This window comes from Lissotriton helveticus, chromosome 5_1 (genome assembly GCF_964261635.1).
Source record: "Lissotriton helveticus chromosome 5_1, aLisHel1.1, whole genome shotgun sequence".
NCBI classification, from domain to species: domain Eukaryota; kingdom Metazoa; phylum Chordata; class Amphibia; order Caudata; family Salamandridae; genus Lissotriton; species Lissotriton helveticus.
Window position 1 is genome coordinate 436491963 of NC_136065.1, and position 16975 is coordinate 436508937.

At 46.0% G+C, this 16975-nt stretch overlaps 1 protein-coding gene across 1 annotated transcript in view; it reads right to left on the reverse strand.

Annotated features, from left to right (window-relative positions):
* Positions 1 to 16975, reverse strand: part of CCDC27 (coiled-coil domain containing 27) — a 295166-nt gene that overhangs the window by 74168 nt on the left and 204023 nt on the right. The window lies entirely within an intron of this gene.

The following is a 16975-nucleotide window of genomic DNA, read 5'->3' on the forward strand; positions in this document are numbered from 1 at the left end:
TGTTTGTGTAGTGTAGTGTTTTAGGGTAGTGTCAGTGTTTTAGGGTTTAGTGTAGTGTTTTTTGTGTGTAGTGTAGTGTTATTGGGTTTAGGGTAGTGTTGTAGGGTTTGTGTAGTGTAGTGTTTTAGGGTTTAGGGTAGCGTTTGTGTAGTGTAGTGTTTTAGGGTTTAGGGTAGTGTTGTAGTGTTAGAGTAGTGTAGTGCATTAGGGTTTAGGGCAGTGTTGTAGTGTTGGTGTAGTATTTTTGGGTTTAGGGTAGAATTGTAGTGCTTGTGTAGTGTTTTAGGGTTTAAGGTAGTGTTGTAGTTTTTGAGTAGTGTAGTGCATTGGGGTTTAGGGTAGTGATGTAGTGTTTGTGTAGTGTTTTTGGGTTTAGGGTAGTATTTGTATAGTGTAGTGTTTTAGGGTTTAGGGTAGTGTTGTAGTGTTTGTGTAGTGTTTTTGGGTTTAGGGTAGTGTTGTAGTATTTATATAGTGTAGTGTTTTATGGTTTAGGGTAGTGGTGTAGTGTTTGTGTAGTGTTTTTGGGTTTCGGGTAGTGTTGTAGTATTTGTATAGTGTAGTGTTTTATGGTTTAGGGTAGTGGTGTAGTGTTTGTGTAGTGTTTTTGGGTATAGGGTAGTGTAGTATTTGTGTAGTGTTTTTGGGTTTAGGGTAGTATTGTAGTGTTTGTATAGTGTAGTGTTTTACGGTTGTGTTGTAGTGTTTGTGTAGTGTAGTGTTTTAGGGTAATGTCGGGGGGTCGTGCAGGGTAGTGTAGTGTTATTGTAGGGAGAGGACTGAGGGTTGGGGAGGGTTGTGTAGGGGTAGGGTAGTCTCTTACCTGGCAAACTTTAACCACAAGTATAGCTTTACCACCCATGCCTTTGCGTTGTAATGGCATGCGTGGTAAAGGCATAGTCGTGGTAAAAGTTTGCGATGTAATGGCATGTCGTTGTCATTGAGATCACGTAGTAATACCCGCGTTGTAATGGCATGCTTGGTATTAGTATGCGATGTAATAACATACATCCCTCCAGTGTCAAGACAGTGGTATCTGGTAAATGTGTACTTGGACCACAGGTGACCGCTTTGCAAATATTATCATTGGGAATATGTTAGACCTGGCATCTTTGGTTTTATTTCCCCTGTCTTACTACTGACCTCCTGTGTATTTTTTACTGTGTGCTGCATTTGGTTTTTGATGGTTTGAGGACTCTGGGCACTTTACCACTGCTGACCACTGCTAACGTGCATGTGCTCCCTGTGTAAATTGTATTGGTGATTACTTTATCAATGATTGTCATATTTGATATACTGGTACGTCCCTAGTAATGTGCACCAGGTGTGCACAGGCCCTGTAAATCAAATGCTACTAGTGGACCTATAGCACTGATTGTGATATCCACATGAGTAGCCCTGCAAACAAGTCTCAGACCTGCTACTGTAGTGTCTGTGTGTGCAGTTTTATACTGCTATTTTGACCTGGCAATTGCACCCACTTGCCAGACCAAAACCTTCCCTTTTACTACACGGCTGATGGGGGTGATACCCTTAAACCGGTCCCAGGATGTTTGTTTACTGTCCAGGGAGGACCTGGCCTGACAGTTCAGGATGCACTGTTCCTATGAGGAGCAGGGTCAAGACTGATTTGCATACAGCTGGATCCAAACTGGGGTGGCTTGGTGGGCAAAAAACAATGGATTAACCCCAGACTAGGGGTGAATGTTTTCATTGGTTAGCATACCGTCCATCATCTCTTCTTTGTGCTTTTGTCACCCTAAGTGGGAAGGGTAGGCCCAAATAAGGGCCCCATACTCACTGTGCCACTTGATTTAAGCTAGCCTGGCTGATGAGGGGAGATACCCTTAAACCGGTCCCAGAATGCTTGTTTTCTGTCCATGGAGAACCTGGCCTGACAGTTCTGACTGGACTGTTCCCATGAGGAGCAGGGTCAAGACTGGTTTGATATGGCTGGCTCCACATTGGGGTGATGAGTTGAGCAAAAAAAGGATGGATTTTTTTATTTATTTATTTTTATTTTAGGAATTTTCTATAGCACTGGAAAGACCCGAAGGTATCGGAGCGCTTTACAACAGTCGACTTGCAAGAGACATACAATCTAGCAAAAAGTATACATATTAGCTCAAGGTGCTTTGAAAGTTTCAGCGTAATGCAGTGATGGAGCAAGGATTCGCACGTAAAGCGACTTGCTTGTATCAAGAACCTCAAATAATGTTAATAAGTATAACCAAAATGTTCGTGTTACTAATATTGCACATTTTACACTACACAGGATGTCCTAGAGAAGCTTGCTTATGTGTTTATTAACCATAATACGCTTGCCACTAAAATGGCCGCTGCTTAGCGGGAATTTCATCTGTGCATGCGTCTGTCACACTCACGTGACGTACTGGCAGTTCTGGTGGGAAACCTTTGCGCTTGTGCACTAGCTTTAAGATGGCCGCTTTGTGTTCTCACATGCTGAAGCTTGCTCTGCCGCTTTCTGCATTGCTGTTCGTTTTGCACTAATCTTAATGCTATAGTTAATATAAAGTCAGGGGAGTCATATAGGGATTCCTGGTATACAGTGTATTCATTTATTTCTGTGTTCTAAATTGTTTTTATTTACTTTTCATGTATCATAATCCTTGGGCATGAGGGAAGGGAATACTCCATATTGAACAGCCTTTCTGCGCATGACGGTTTTCCGCCAGAGGATGAACTCTGTGACATTGAACGTGCGCCAACCCAGAGGTCCCCGCCAAGATGCGCCTGGGAAGATGCACCTTCGCCTAGTAGAAGAAGCTGAACTGTCCTGCAATTGACACAATTGTATATAATCTTTGTATTCTCCATTGTATTTTGTAGAATATGTCATGGGAACCCCAAATTCAATAGGCGGTCCCGAAAGATGCAAATTGGGGTTTGTAGAAGTTAATCCTGGTTGGTGTGCTGACCTGTCCTACCAGAGGACCAATCGAAATTGGGGATTCTTACACTTGCAACATTTGGGGGGGTGGTACATTGACCCAAAAACAGTATAACTAGCCTAGGTTTAGCTAGAGAATTCGTCCGACTTGTCCGAATAGCTGACCTGTCACTGACCCAACGCACTCAATAGGTGACTGATACAGAGAGTTGCGGAGCACTCTGTGCGAAATTTCCACAGACCCAAGCGGGGTTTCAAGAACCTTAAGTGCTGGCAGAGCACTTTGCTGGGGAATTCGATAACCCAATCGGGGTTCTGACTGATATCTGCAGAGAGGGTGTAGCGCAGGCGTTGCTACCGAACTGCGGGTGCTGGTCTTTCCTTGATGGTCCTGTCCTGATCCTAATCTGGTTTTCCTGTCCTGTCCTGGGGTGTCCATTCTGCCCCTGCTGGCCTACTGGCGACTGTCCTTCCTTGGGGTTTCTCTTGTCCTTAACTGACCTGTGGCCAAGGTTGGTCTTCACACCGTTCTAGGTAAATATAGTGCTGGGAAATCTATTCTGCATCTTTCATTCTTTGCCTTGCTTTAATAAAGACGTACACTTGCATATTGATTTTCCATGCTTTCTTTGCACTGACAAATGAAAAAGTCATACATCATAGTTGTTATATTAGCATGTTCCAATTTATCCCTATCCTTTAAGTACGTTCCTGCATACAGCTTATGAAATATAGATGTTCCTTTTCTTTACCTTCCTTTAGCTAAATGAAGTGATTACTCTGAAATACTAGCGTGTTCCACTTTTACCCTCCCTATAGTCACATGTTACTTTTCGAGTCTCCATAGACTGACTAAATTCTCGTACTGCGCCCACTTTTGAAGGGATACATTCTAGCATGTTCCTTATTTTTCCCCGTCCTTTAGTCACTCCATGACTAGTCTAAATTCCTGAAAATTCTTAGTAGCATTTTCCCTGTTTTTACCTTCCTTTAGAAATTCTAAATGGTTGGCCTGATTTATTTCCTATATGGATACGTGCTCTTTATAATTCTAGTTATTGACAGTCTAATTGCTGTAAACCTTATGCTTTCTGAAAACGATGAACTTTAGATAAAGGTTTTCTAAAACTTTCTGAGTTTGTGGTTATTATATGAGTGCAAACATAGAAAAGGTATTTTGTATTTTGGTGTCTGCCTTTCTTTTACAGCTAGCTCCCTGATCCATTGTGGTCATAGGTACCCGTAGCGGTGGATTGGTAAGTCGGGTACACTGGAAAATACAATAGGAAGGAAACAGGGTTACTGGTAGTAGAGTGCAGGGTTACCTGATTAATAAATATGGTGTATTGAAAATTTATGGGCCCAAAGTGCATATGGTAAATTATAGTCGGGTGACCTGCGCCCTCTATCAGTAATGTTCTGGTAGCAGAGGTGATGGTTAGGGACTAGTTAAAGTTAGGTAGGACTTGTTAGGATAGGTAGGTAGGTTATTTGCTGCTAAATTGTGAAAATAATATATTTCTGTTACGATCGATCGAATGTACAATTGATGTTTTATTGCTTTAAGAAATTATGAAATGTTTTAAATTGTTTTTCTTGCTGCTATATTGATATATGTACTAATCGACTCGTTAGTGATTGTTATATGTTTGTTTGAAATCCCCGGGGAGAGAATAGCGGGTGGTGAGGAGAATCCATCGCGCAGTGAGGTCAGTGGCTCGAGGAAAATTGGTGCAGGTTAGGCAGAACTGGAAGCACTAATTAGGGTTTTCTGTATAAATGTATGAATAAATGGTAGCAAAGAGTTCGCTGGCAAAACTTCTATTGTGATATAACCTAGTAAGGGTCACACGGAAGGAGTAGCAGGTTCGTCTAAGCTTGATTGGTAGCAAAGGAGTTCACTAGTGAAACTTTTGGCTTAGTATATATCCCAAAGTGGATGAGTCAAAGGAGTAACAGGTTCACTGATGCTTGTGTGAAGAGTAGGCAGAAGGCATCTACTCGTAGTATTTGAAAAGTAAATAGAAAAGTTTACTTGCAGTGAAACAAATCTTTTCTTTCTAGACACTCGAGTACAGTGGCGAATGTGTTTTCGTTGTAAATTTAACTAAGCACTTGCACTTTAAAAGGTAGAATTCGAAGTGTTTCTTACCTTGTGAAGGAGGGAGTCAGTTGCGGAGCTGCGCTGACGTCACTCAGTGCCGCGCTGGTATTTGGTTGAGACAGCGGGTGTGTAGCTGAGGCAGAATTGTAAAGGAGGGGTGAGCACAGAAGCGTGGGAACTCGTATGCGAGAAACGCGGCGCACCCATTGGTTGAATTATTTTGATATCGCGCAATCATTGGTCGAAATTATTTTGCAACCACAGAGTTGATTAGTTTAAGAAAATTGAAAGTCGTGTTAGCATTGGAAGAACCTAGTAAACAGAAGAACGCATTTGCGCACGATCTAGGGTTGCAAAATATATGTGGTATCCAGAATTTTTACCTGATCCGAAATACTTAGGGTTCGCTAAAGAACAGATGCTAAAAGGCAGACCTTATAATATGTACGGAAGCAAGAGAAAAATGACTTTAGTAGACAAAGTTAAAAATTATTTCAAGAAGGATAAGCCCATCAAAACTAGAGAAGGAATAGTTATTCCACCACCTAATACTCCCGCATCATTCATGTTATTTGACAAAGGGTATCACACCTGTGTATGGTTGGAAAATTGGGTGGAATATACTAAAAATGACAGAATTTTGGCATTTCCATTAGATGGTACTTTTAATAGCCGGATTCCGTTCAATTTGAGAACCCGAATGAATGATTTACATCCCAGACCCAGACTAACGCAATATGAGGCCTTAGAAGAATGGGAGATAGAGGCTTTTGAACGAGATAGACCTAGAATTGACAAAGGAATAAGGAAATGGTACCCGAAAATGCATGGAGAAGCCAAAGAGAAAAAAATGAAGCAGTGGAGATAGAACATGATAACAAAAGGACTATACCCTGTAATAACACTAGAAGAACCCATGGGAGGGAAAAGGACAGAAAAGACCAAGCATTTAATGACCGGTGGGGATTCAGATGATGATTATTTGGAGGAATTGCTAATGAAGAATCCACCTCCTTATAATGAAGGATCAAGACCAGTAAGTGCAAGAGACGGCTGTTTAATACCCCCTTATCAGGAGGAGCCGAGACCTTTAAGCACAGGGAATCCATTCTCGAACCTAACTATGGTGAGGGACCAGGTATGACTCATCCAACTGCCCCGAATTATGTTCCTACCCTAACTCCGCAAATAGTGCATGAAACAAGCCTGGAAAAAATGCTACAGAAAGAGAACGAGAGGCCATAGCTAAACAAAGAACAGAATTAATTCAGAAAATCTCCCAACTAAATACAAGTCCTGAAGCCTTGACAATCCCAGTAACTATTGGACCAGTTGTTCCTTTGTACGGGGATAAACAGAATAACCCAAAACCTCCAATGATTACCCCAGCTGTAGTACAACCGAGAAAAGAGCCTTTAATTGTAGATGATCAGGCAAGTGAATGTGAGTCTGAGGTTTCTTTGATGGATTTATTAATAAGGGAACCAGAAAGGGATTCACGGAGGAAGAACACTCCTTTCAATACAAGGGAAGTGCAGATTGAGTCAGCTTCTGGTACTAGAAGTGCCACCATAGTGACTCCTGAAGAAATTGAGAGATGGAGTCGAGAATTAGAGAAACCAAATCCTCAGTCTAAACCATTAGATATTTACAAATTAAGAATAGAATTGGAAGAACTGATGGCCGGAAATGTGGGGTTAGACAGACTAAATACTTTTACTGAGGAAGAATTGCTGTTTATTTGCAAAAGTATCACCCGTAATACCAGCGTGCTCCATGAGAAATTAATGGACACCGCAGCTAGTATGGGAATAGATATTGGGAAATCTAAAGTGTTGCAAAAACCCTACAGAGCAGAGTTCTCAGACAAAGATTTAGAAAACATGAATGTGTCAGGGAAAAAGGTACAGATCAGAGAATTGTTGAACCTGTTGCAAAAATGGGGAGAATTAGAAAAATGGAAAGCCAGGTGGGCAAAGAAAAAGGAGGAGATTAGATCAAAACAAATGACTTCCGAATATGTCTTAAAAGAAGCAGACAAGGCAGAAAAATGATATCCTATGCGAGAAGTGCCAGGTGGAAAGTATGTGCATGTTCCATGGTCCCAACAGGAAATTGTGTCCTTTACCAATGATTTCCCAAAATTACGAGAAAAACCTGTAGATTGGTATAGACAGGTAGAAAGGTTTGTGAAGGTACAGAAATGCCTCTGGAAAGATTTGGATGGTTTCTTTGACATTGTACTTCCCGTAGATTTGTGGACAGAATGCAAAATTGCTATTGATTGGCCTAGTGAGGAATTCCAGAGGTACCCTAACACAGGGGCTCCTTCAGCTGAGGTAATGAAAAAGTACAATCAGGTAATGTTGCATCTGAAAGGGAAGGTGCCTGCCAAAGAAACTGATTGGACCAGAATAGATAGAACTACCCAGAATAGAGACGAAACTGTGCATTCCTATTATGAACGACTGTTACAGGTGTTCAAGACGTACAGTGGCCTAGATAATATAGAAATGAAGGACATGACCCATTTCATTTATCGATTTGTGCTAGGGTTAAGGCCTGAGATTTCGCAGTGGATCTAAGACAATAAAATCTGCTGGCATTCTAAACCAATTGATGAGGTCCTGAAGTACGCCAAATATTGTGAGGATGAGATGGCAGACAAACGAAAGGCATTTAAGGAAAAAGTTATGTGGGCACAGGTAAAATTGGCAGAACAACAGGAACAACAGCTAAATAAATTAACCAGTAACCAGAATCAAGGCCCCGGGGGTGGGGGAAAGCCCAGAGTAAAAATGAGCAGAGAAGAGACCAAAAAGAAATTCCCCTGTCACGGGTGCGGACAGATAGGTCACTGGAGAGACGAGTGTCCACATGTACAGAATGGTAACGCTCAAATAACTGATTTAAATCCACAGACGCAGAATAAGAAACCACGAAAGACCCAGCGACAGGTAAAACAGAATCAGTTGCCTTGTGCACCTAGACAAAATTATAGGAGCAAAGCACCTCAGGGCGAAGACACCGAAGTGTGGGAAAGAAGGGAGGATAGAAATGCAGCAACTTCACAATTCCTGTTAAATGACACATTTTTCTGTGACGACACCTACTGACGGTGCCTGAGGGGGGTGGACGAGGAGTGCGTGCTTGGCGCCTCCTTGCCGGTGGACCAGTCAGGGCCATACATTGAAGGAAAGGTTGAAGGAAATGACGTCACCTTTCTGTTGGACACTGGTGCTACCCGTTCTACTGTGAGAACAGCAGATGTTCCTAACCTACCCCTCTCGGGAGAAGCCAACCAAGTAGTGGGTGTTTCTAATCAGCTAATTAGTACCCCAGTTACAAAACCTATGGAAATTAAAATTGGAAATTTTAAAGAGATGCATAGATTTGTTGTTTGCGACTCCAGTCCTGTGAACCTATTGGGACGAGATTTGCTGTGCAAAATGAATTGTACTATCTTTTGCACACCAAATGGCGCGAAATTCAGACCCCAGACGAAGATGGAATTTATAAATTGATGTTAGCTAGACCAGACTCTGAAATTAAAAGACTGACAATGCAAGACTTGCCTGAAGAGCTCCAAGAAACAGTGAAACCAGAGGTATGGGATTTTACTGGTAAAGATGTAGGATTAATGGAAAATGTTGACCCAATTAAAATAGCCATAAAAGAAAATGCAGTATACCCAAATATCAAACAGTACAAAATGAGTGCAGAAGTAAAAGCAGGAGTTGCCATTGAAATAAAAAGATTGTTAGAAGCAAACATCATACAAGAAGTAATGAGCAGCCCCTGTAATTCGCCCATAATTGGAATCAAGAAACCTAGTGGGAAGTACAGGGTAGTACAGGACCTGCGCAAGGTTAACAAAATTGGGGTTCCTTGTTGTCCTGTTGTGCCAAACCCTGCAGTAATTCTATACCAAATTCCATGGAATGCTGGATGGTTTACCGTCATTGACTTATGTCATGCATTCATTTCAATTCCATTGCATCCAGACAGCAAATTTCTTTTCTCATTTGAATTCGACAGTCACGTGTACGTCTGGAATCGCGTTCCTCAGGGGTATACAGAAAGCCCCTCAATCTTTAATCAGATTCTGAAAAAGTGCCTTGAAACCAAAATTTTGCCCAGAAAATCTGTATTGGTGCAATACGTAGACGACCTTTTGGTGGCGTCTAAAAGTCGAAAAGACTGTGTGACTGACACAATTGCCTTGCTGAACCACTTAGGTGAAGGTGGACATAAAGTATCACCCGAAAAACTGCAATTCTGTACCACATCAGTGAAATATCTGGGACACCAGATAGAAAGAGGTATCAGGAAAGTCACCTCAGAAAGAATCAGGATAATTCGAAACATGGAATTACCAAATACCCAGAAGGAAATCAGAATGTTCCTTGGAGTTGTAGGTTACTGTAGGCAGTGGATTGTGGGATTTGCAGTCTTAGCAAAACCATTGATAAATATGACAAAGAAAGGAGCAAGTGACCCAGTAGAATGGGATGACGAAAGCATGACAGCTTTTACAAAATTACGAGACTGTCTCTGTACTGCTCCTGCCTTAGGAATGCCCGATTACTCAAAAGATTTTGCACTGTTCTGTGACACACGAGATAATTGTGCACTTTCAGTCCTGACCCAAATTCATGGTTTGACTCAACGTCCAGTGGCATACTTTTCTTCCACATTGGACCCAGTAGCAGCTGGATTACCTGGATGTCTGAAAGCTGTAGCCGCAACTTGCATGAGTCTTGAACAAAGTGAGTGCATTGTTATGGGACATCCAGTAACTGTGTATGTTCCACATTCTGTTGTAATTTTACTGACAAGGACAAAAACCCAGTACCTCACACCTAGTCGGCTGACTAAGTATGAGAGAATCCTTGTAGGTGCAGGAAATGTAACCATCGAACGATGTAATATTTTGAATCCAGCTACCTTACTACCCAGCTCATTTGCAGAGGAAGTGAGGGAAGAATTTGCACATAATTGCATTGATTTGACTGAGTTCAGTACCAAACCACGCCCAGACATCAAAGAGAGCCCTCTGTACAGTAAAGATAATGAGATGTTTGTAGACAGCTCTTGCATTAGACATGAGGACGGGGGCCTGAGCGTTGCCTACTCAGTGTGCACTCTAGAACGTTCAGTGGAAGCATCCTATTTATATGGAGTCAAGTCTGCACAAATAGCCGAATTAATTGCATTGACAAAAGCTTGTAAATTTGGGAGAAATTTGAGAATAAACATATATACTGATAGCCAGTATGGTTATTGGGTTGTGCATGACTTTGGCCAATTGTGGCTACAGAGGGAGTTCCTGACTTCTTCAGGCACCCCTATCCGAAATGGAAAATATGTACAGGATTTACCGGAATCAATCCAGTTACCAAAATAATTGGCTGTGGTCAAGTGTGCTGCTCACAAATATGGCGATGACGATGTGACAGCAGGTAATCGATATGCTGACCAGTTAGCCCAACATTGTGTAAAATACAAAATGGCAATCAATGTAAAGGTTGGGGGAAACGGAAGCAGCTGCCAACTGTTGATGCTCGAGGGAGTGAATACATGGGAGGAAGTGAGAGACTTACAGGAAGCAGCAGACCCACAGGAGAGGCAAAGATGGAGAAACTTGGGTTGTCGTAGGAGGCATGAAGATGGTGTCATTGTGTACCTTGATGATATGCCTGTGTTGCCAGACTGTATGCTTGCTCCTATGGCTAGGCTGATCCATGGAAACACACATGTAGGCAGAGATGCGATGATTCGCATGTTCCGCCAAACATGGTTCAACTCGAAATTTAGAAGCGTAGCAGAAGCACTCTGCCAGAGGTGTTTGACCTGCCAACAATTTAACCCTGGAAAGAAAACCATAGTGTTACCAGGGAAAATTGGAAAGGCAGAAGGCCCTTTTATTAGATTACAACTTGACTTCATTCAATTGCCCCCTTGTCGAGGAATGAAATATCTACTTGTCATTGTCTGCCTGTTTTCAAAATGGGTGGAAGCTTTCCCTGCACGAAGAAATGGCAGTATCACAGTGGCAAAATTGTTACTTAGGGAACTAATACCTCGTTATGGTTTCCCAGTCTTAATTGAAGTCATTTCCAGAATGAAATAATAAGTCAAATCTGTGAAGAATTCAAAATCACTCAAAAACTGCACTGTGCATATCGCCCAGAGGCTTATGGAGTGGTAGAACAGATAAATGGCACAATCAAATCAAGATTGGAAAAGATGTGAGAATACACTCAACTGGAATGGCCAGATGCTCTGCCTCTTGTGTTAATGGGACTCAGAAGTATTCCAGACCGGAACACGGCTTGAGTCCCCATGAAATCCTGATGGGAAGAGCAATGCGGCAAGCATGGGTGCCAGGATACAAAATAATAAGCATATCTGATGATTTGGTACTGGAATACTGTAAAGAGCTGGCTGACCAAGTACGTTCTATCTCTCGCCAGGTTGGGGGAGAAGACGTCGCCAGGCCAACGACTCCAGCACATGCTCTGAATCCAGGTGACTAGGTCGCAATAAAGAAGCACACTCGGAAAAGTTGCCTTGAACCCAGGTGGGGAAAGCCACGACAGGTGATCCTGGTAACCACCACAGCTGTAAAGTGTGCAGGAGTACCGCGCTGGATCCATGCCAGCCACACGAAGAGAGTGACTGAACCGGACGAAACTGAGGCTGAAGGTTGCGCAGCTGAAGGATCCCAAGACATTGGTCCTGAAGTAGCTGAAGAACAACCAAGCTCCAGTCAAGAAGATTGGATTCCATTTATCGATCTGACAATTGATCCTATACGAACCAGGAGTCACGCTCAACTAGATAGACAGTGGGATAGTGAGGACGAGACAGGTGAAGAAGAAGCTACTCAGATCATCGAAATCCATGTAAAATCTGATTCTGAGGAGGACCTTGTAGGGAGAGAGCAGGTAATAGACACTCCTCCAAAAACACCTGCACCAGAAAAGGGACAGATAGAAATTAGGGCGGAAGTACATGCGGAAGAAAATCAAGAGTTCGAAGAGCTTGAACAGGAACAGGTAGGATTAGACAATTGTGTTCAGGAAGAAGACATCGAAACAGATCAAAGCCAAACTCAGCAGACACCTGAACAAGGCCAGTTTAGGGACCAGGCAGAAGAAACAGATGAAAGACCTGGACCTAGTCAGTTAGGTAACAATACTGAAAAAAAGACGAACCTGATCCAAATGTGCCACAATTGAACGAAAATAAAAGGGTGTTTGAAGAAGGCCAAGACACAGTGCCAGTTAAAAGACTGAAGAAAGGTGACTCTACCCAGATTTGTGAAAAGGCTGAGATTGCGTCTGAAGACAATAGACGAGGAGCCTGAACAATCAAATGAGGTCTCGAGTCAAACTGACCCAGTGGTGACAAAACAAAGGAGAAGGAGTGCTCGCATTAAAAAGCTGAATAACAAGTATTCGAGCCCTGAATGGACTTACTATGTACTAGAAGAATTTGAGAATCTGGAAATAAGTGACGAAAGTACTGAGAGTGACGGAGAATTGATTGCTGAACAGTCCGAGGAAGAAGCAGAACCACCCTAAAAAGGTTACTCGAGTAAGCAAATTGTGCAGAGTTACAAAGAGGGGTTGAAGCTTCTTTTGAGCAGAAATGGCTGATTCTTCTGAGAATGGGAGACCGAGACGAAGTTATTGTAAAACATGCTGCCAAGTATGTTTATGTAGTGAGGCAATAGTACTGATCCTTTGGATAGGACTAACAATAACCATCCCTTCTATGATGAGTAAAAACCCAAGTCTTGACCCAAATAATAATTTACCTGACGATACTGTAGAATCATACACTAGAATTACACCACGAAGAGTAAATACATTGGACAAACCACTTAGCCTGAAACGGAGACAAGTAACTTTAGAAGCACCAGATGAGGAAGGATTACACTTTAACAAAATTAAGAACAAGACTCATTTAAATGTTTTCGCAAACCTTTTAGTGCATTATGTAGAAACTATGGAAATAGACGACTGTTATGTCTGTATGAAGCTACCTACTTCTGTGGCTGAAGGCGTGACTTATCATCACCTGCCCTTAACCTATGGAATTTCCTGTAGTATACTAACTTGCTTATTTTACAAAAGAGGACCTTTACAGTACTACTATTCAAACTCTGACGTGACATTTTCTGAACTTCCTGTTCGAAGAAACCTGAATCCTGTACATACGACTAGAGATGTAGCTAAGTACATGAGTGATTATTTTCTAACTGTAGGAAAAATTAATATAGATGATGCACACAAAAATAACCTGACCTGTTCTTTACATGAAAAGGAAAAAGAATTTCTGGACATGGTAGAGAAGAGAAGAGAGAGTTTCCAAAAGAAAGCCAAAAACAAGAACCATAAAGTTCCTAAATGGGAAGAGAGTATAGGGAGCACCTCTAATGGTGGAACTAATGCTGCGATGCTTCTGGATTTTGAAAAGAAGGGGAAACTCTGTCTTAAAAGAGAAATGACTAGTTATTATAACAATATTTTCATTGGTTCCAGTGAATGCGGACATAATTACAAGGTAATTGGAGGTAGGGGGTTCAAAGATGGGACAGAGCCTGTGTCTCCTGGACAGGCTAGGTCGCCCCCACGCTCCTCCGCTGACTGCCGCTGCCTGCCACCTGCTTTTGCCTGCCTGTCTCGAGCGACCCAGCCGCCGCTGAGCCGCCCGCTCGCCACAGACTCTTCCCGCCACTGCCTCCCTGCGGCCCCACCCCCGCCAGCCCATTCGCCGCCCCGCTCCCGCCAGCCAGCTGACCCGCCCTCCCGGCTACCTACTTGAGGGGACTGCGCTCTCACGAGGGAGCGACCGCTGAGCCTGTTCCAGGCTAGGTCGCCCCCACGCTCCTCCGCTGACTGCCGCTGCCTGCCACCTGCTTTTGCCTGCCTGCCTCGAGCGACCCAGCCGCTGCTGAGCCGCCCGCTCGCCACAGACTCTTCCCCCCACTGCCTCCCTGCGGCCCCGCCCCCGCCAGCCCATTCGCTGCCCCGCTCCCGCCACCCAGCTGACCCGCCCTCCCATCTACCTACTTATGACGCTCACGCGTACACGCAGCGTTCACGCGCAGCGGGCGCGCCGATTGTGCGCCGAAGGCGCCCCAAAGGCAAGCCCGTCTGCGCCCGTCCGCGCCTGGACCGCGCCCAGTGCTAGGACCCCTGGCCCCCGACATTGCCAGCCCACACGACGGACCTACGACGCCGCCACCCTCATCGCACTCAAACCCGACCGAAACCGAGCCTGCTACCGAGCCACCCCAAGACGCACCCACGGACCCTTCACCTGCCAAGCCTGCAAGTTCACCTGCCTCCGGACCTGCACCGCACCTGCCAAGCCGAGCACCAGCAACAATCACCTCAAGTGCATCCTGCTCAACACCCGCTCCGTCCACAGACACGCCATCGAACTTTGGAACCTGCTCGACACAACTTCACCAGACGTCACCTTCCTCACAGAAACCTGGATGAACGCCTCCTCTGCGCCCGACATCGCCATCGCCATCCCGGACGGATACAAGATCACCCGGAGGGACCGCGTCAACCAGACTGGAGGAGGCATCGCCATCGTACACAAGAACACCATCCGCATCACGACCGACTCCAACGACACCTTCTCTGCCGCCGAGCACCTCCACTTCCAGATACACACCGACCCAAAGACGACCCTCAGAAGCACCCTCATCTACAGACCCCCAGGACCACGCACACAATTCAGGGAAGACATCGCGGACTTCATCAGCCCGCACGCCCTCCCCTCCGCTGACTACATCCTCCTAGGGGACCTCAACTTCCACCTGGAGAACAACAAGGACTGCAACACCGCCGCCCTGCTGGACAACCTCGCCAACCTCGGACTCAAGCAACTGGTCAACACCCCCACCCACTACGCCGGCCACACGCTTGACCCCGTCTTCTCATCCAGCAAGCACATCCCCTTCAGCCACTTCACCGGACTTCACTGGACCGACCACAGCTGCGTCCACTTCAGCTTCAGAAGAACCACGACCCACCACCACCCGCAACAGGTTCCTCGCAGGAGCTGGAGCAAGATCACCGCAGAGCAGCTCACCATCTCCCTCAGCCATAACCCTCCCACCAGCACAACGGACCCCAACGAAGCAGCCCGCAACTTCACGCAGTGGCTGACCGCCTGCGCCGACGGCCTCGCGCCACTGAAGAACCCTCCCAGCAGACCCAGAAGCAAGAAAGTCTCCTGGTTCACCGACGAACTCAAGGACTCCAAGAAGAACTGCTGCACCCTCGAGAAAGCCTGGCTCCTGGACCAGACCACAGACAACATGACCGCCCTCAAACACGCCACCCGCAATCACCACCAGCTTATCCGCACCACCAAGAGGACAGCACTGAAGGAACGACTGGACAACAACGCCCACGACAGCAAGGAACTCTTCAGCATCGTCAAGGAGTTCTCCAACCCCAGCACTGGCAACAACGACATCACTCCTTCACAAGATCTCTGCGACTCTCTCGCCTTGTTCTTCCACCGCAAGATCGCCGACATCCACAACAGCTTCGGCGCACCACCCACGCACCCAACCGTCGAACCAACGCCCCCCACTGCCACCCTCTGCACCTGGACCACGGTAACCACCGAAGACACAGCCCGCACGATGAACACCATCCACTCCGGATCTCCAACCGACCCCTGCCCCCACCACGTCTTCAACAAGGCCGACTCCGCCATCGCACCCCAACTCCGGGACATCATCAACAACTCCTTCAACACCGCCACCTTCCCGGAGAGCTGGAAGCATGCCGAGCTCAGCGCCCTACTGAAGAAACCAACAGCGGACTCCACCGACATCAAGAACTTCCGCCCCATCTCGCTCCTCCCTTTTCCTGCCATCGAGAAGACCGTCAACAGTCAGCTTGCCGCCTTCCTCGAAACGAACGGTTCCCTCGACCCCTCGCGGTCCGGTTTCCGAGCCAACCACAGCACTGAGACCGCCCTCATCACGGCCACCGACGACATCAGAACCCTGCTCGACAACGGGGAAACAGCGGCCCTCATCCTCCTGGACCTCTCCGCAGCGTTCGACACTGTTTGCCACCGCACCCTAGTGCAGCGCCTCAGCAACATCGGAATCCAAGAGAAGGCACTGGAGTGGATCATCTCGTTCCTCGCCGGAAGAACCCAGAGAGTCCGCCTCCCCCCGTTTCGATCCGAGGCCACCAAAGTCATCTGCGGCGTACTACAAGGATCATCACTCAGCCCCACCCTCTTCAACATCTACATGAGACCACTTGCAGCCATCGCACGCCAACACAACCTCAACATCATCTCCTACGCCGACGACACCCAACTGATCCTCTCCCTCACCAGAGACCCCGCCACCGCCAGAACCAGCCTACACGAAGGAATGAAAGACGTCGCCGAGTGGATGAAGAACAGCCGCCTGAAACTGAACTCAGACAAGACGGAAGTCCTCATCCTGGGACCATCGCCCTCCGCCTGGGACGACTCCTGGTGGCCCCCCGCCCTGGGCACCACTCCCAAGCCAACAGACCACGCACGCAACCTGGGATTCATCCTGGACTCTTCCCTCTCGATGACCAGACAAGTCAACGCCGTCTCCTCATCGTGCTTCAACACCCTACGCATGCTCCGCAAGATCTTCCGATGGATCCCGACCGAAACCAGGAAGACGGTCACCCAGGCACTCGTCACCAGCCGACTGGACTACGGAAACACCCTCTACGCCGGAACCACAACCAAGCTACAGAAAAGACTCCAACGCATCCAGAACGCCTCCGCCCGACTCATCCTGGACATCCCCCGATGCAGCCACATCTCCGGCCACCTGAGGGACCTGCACTGGCTCCCCGTCAGCAAGAGGATCACGTTCAGGCTCCTTACCCACGCACACACGTCTCTCCACGACCTGGGCC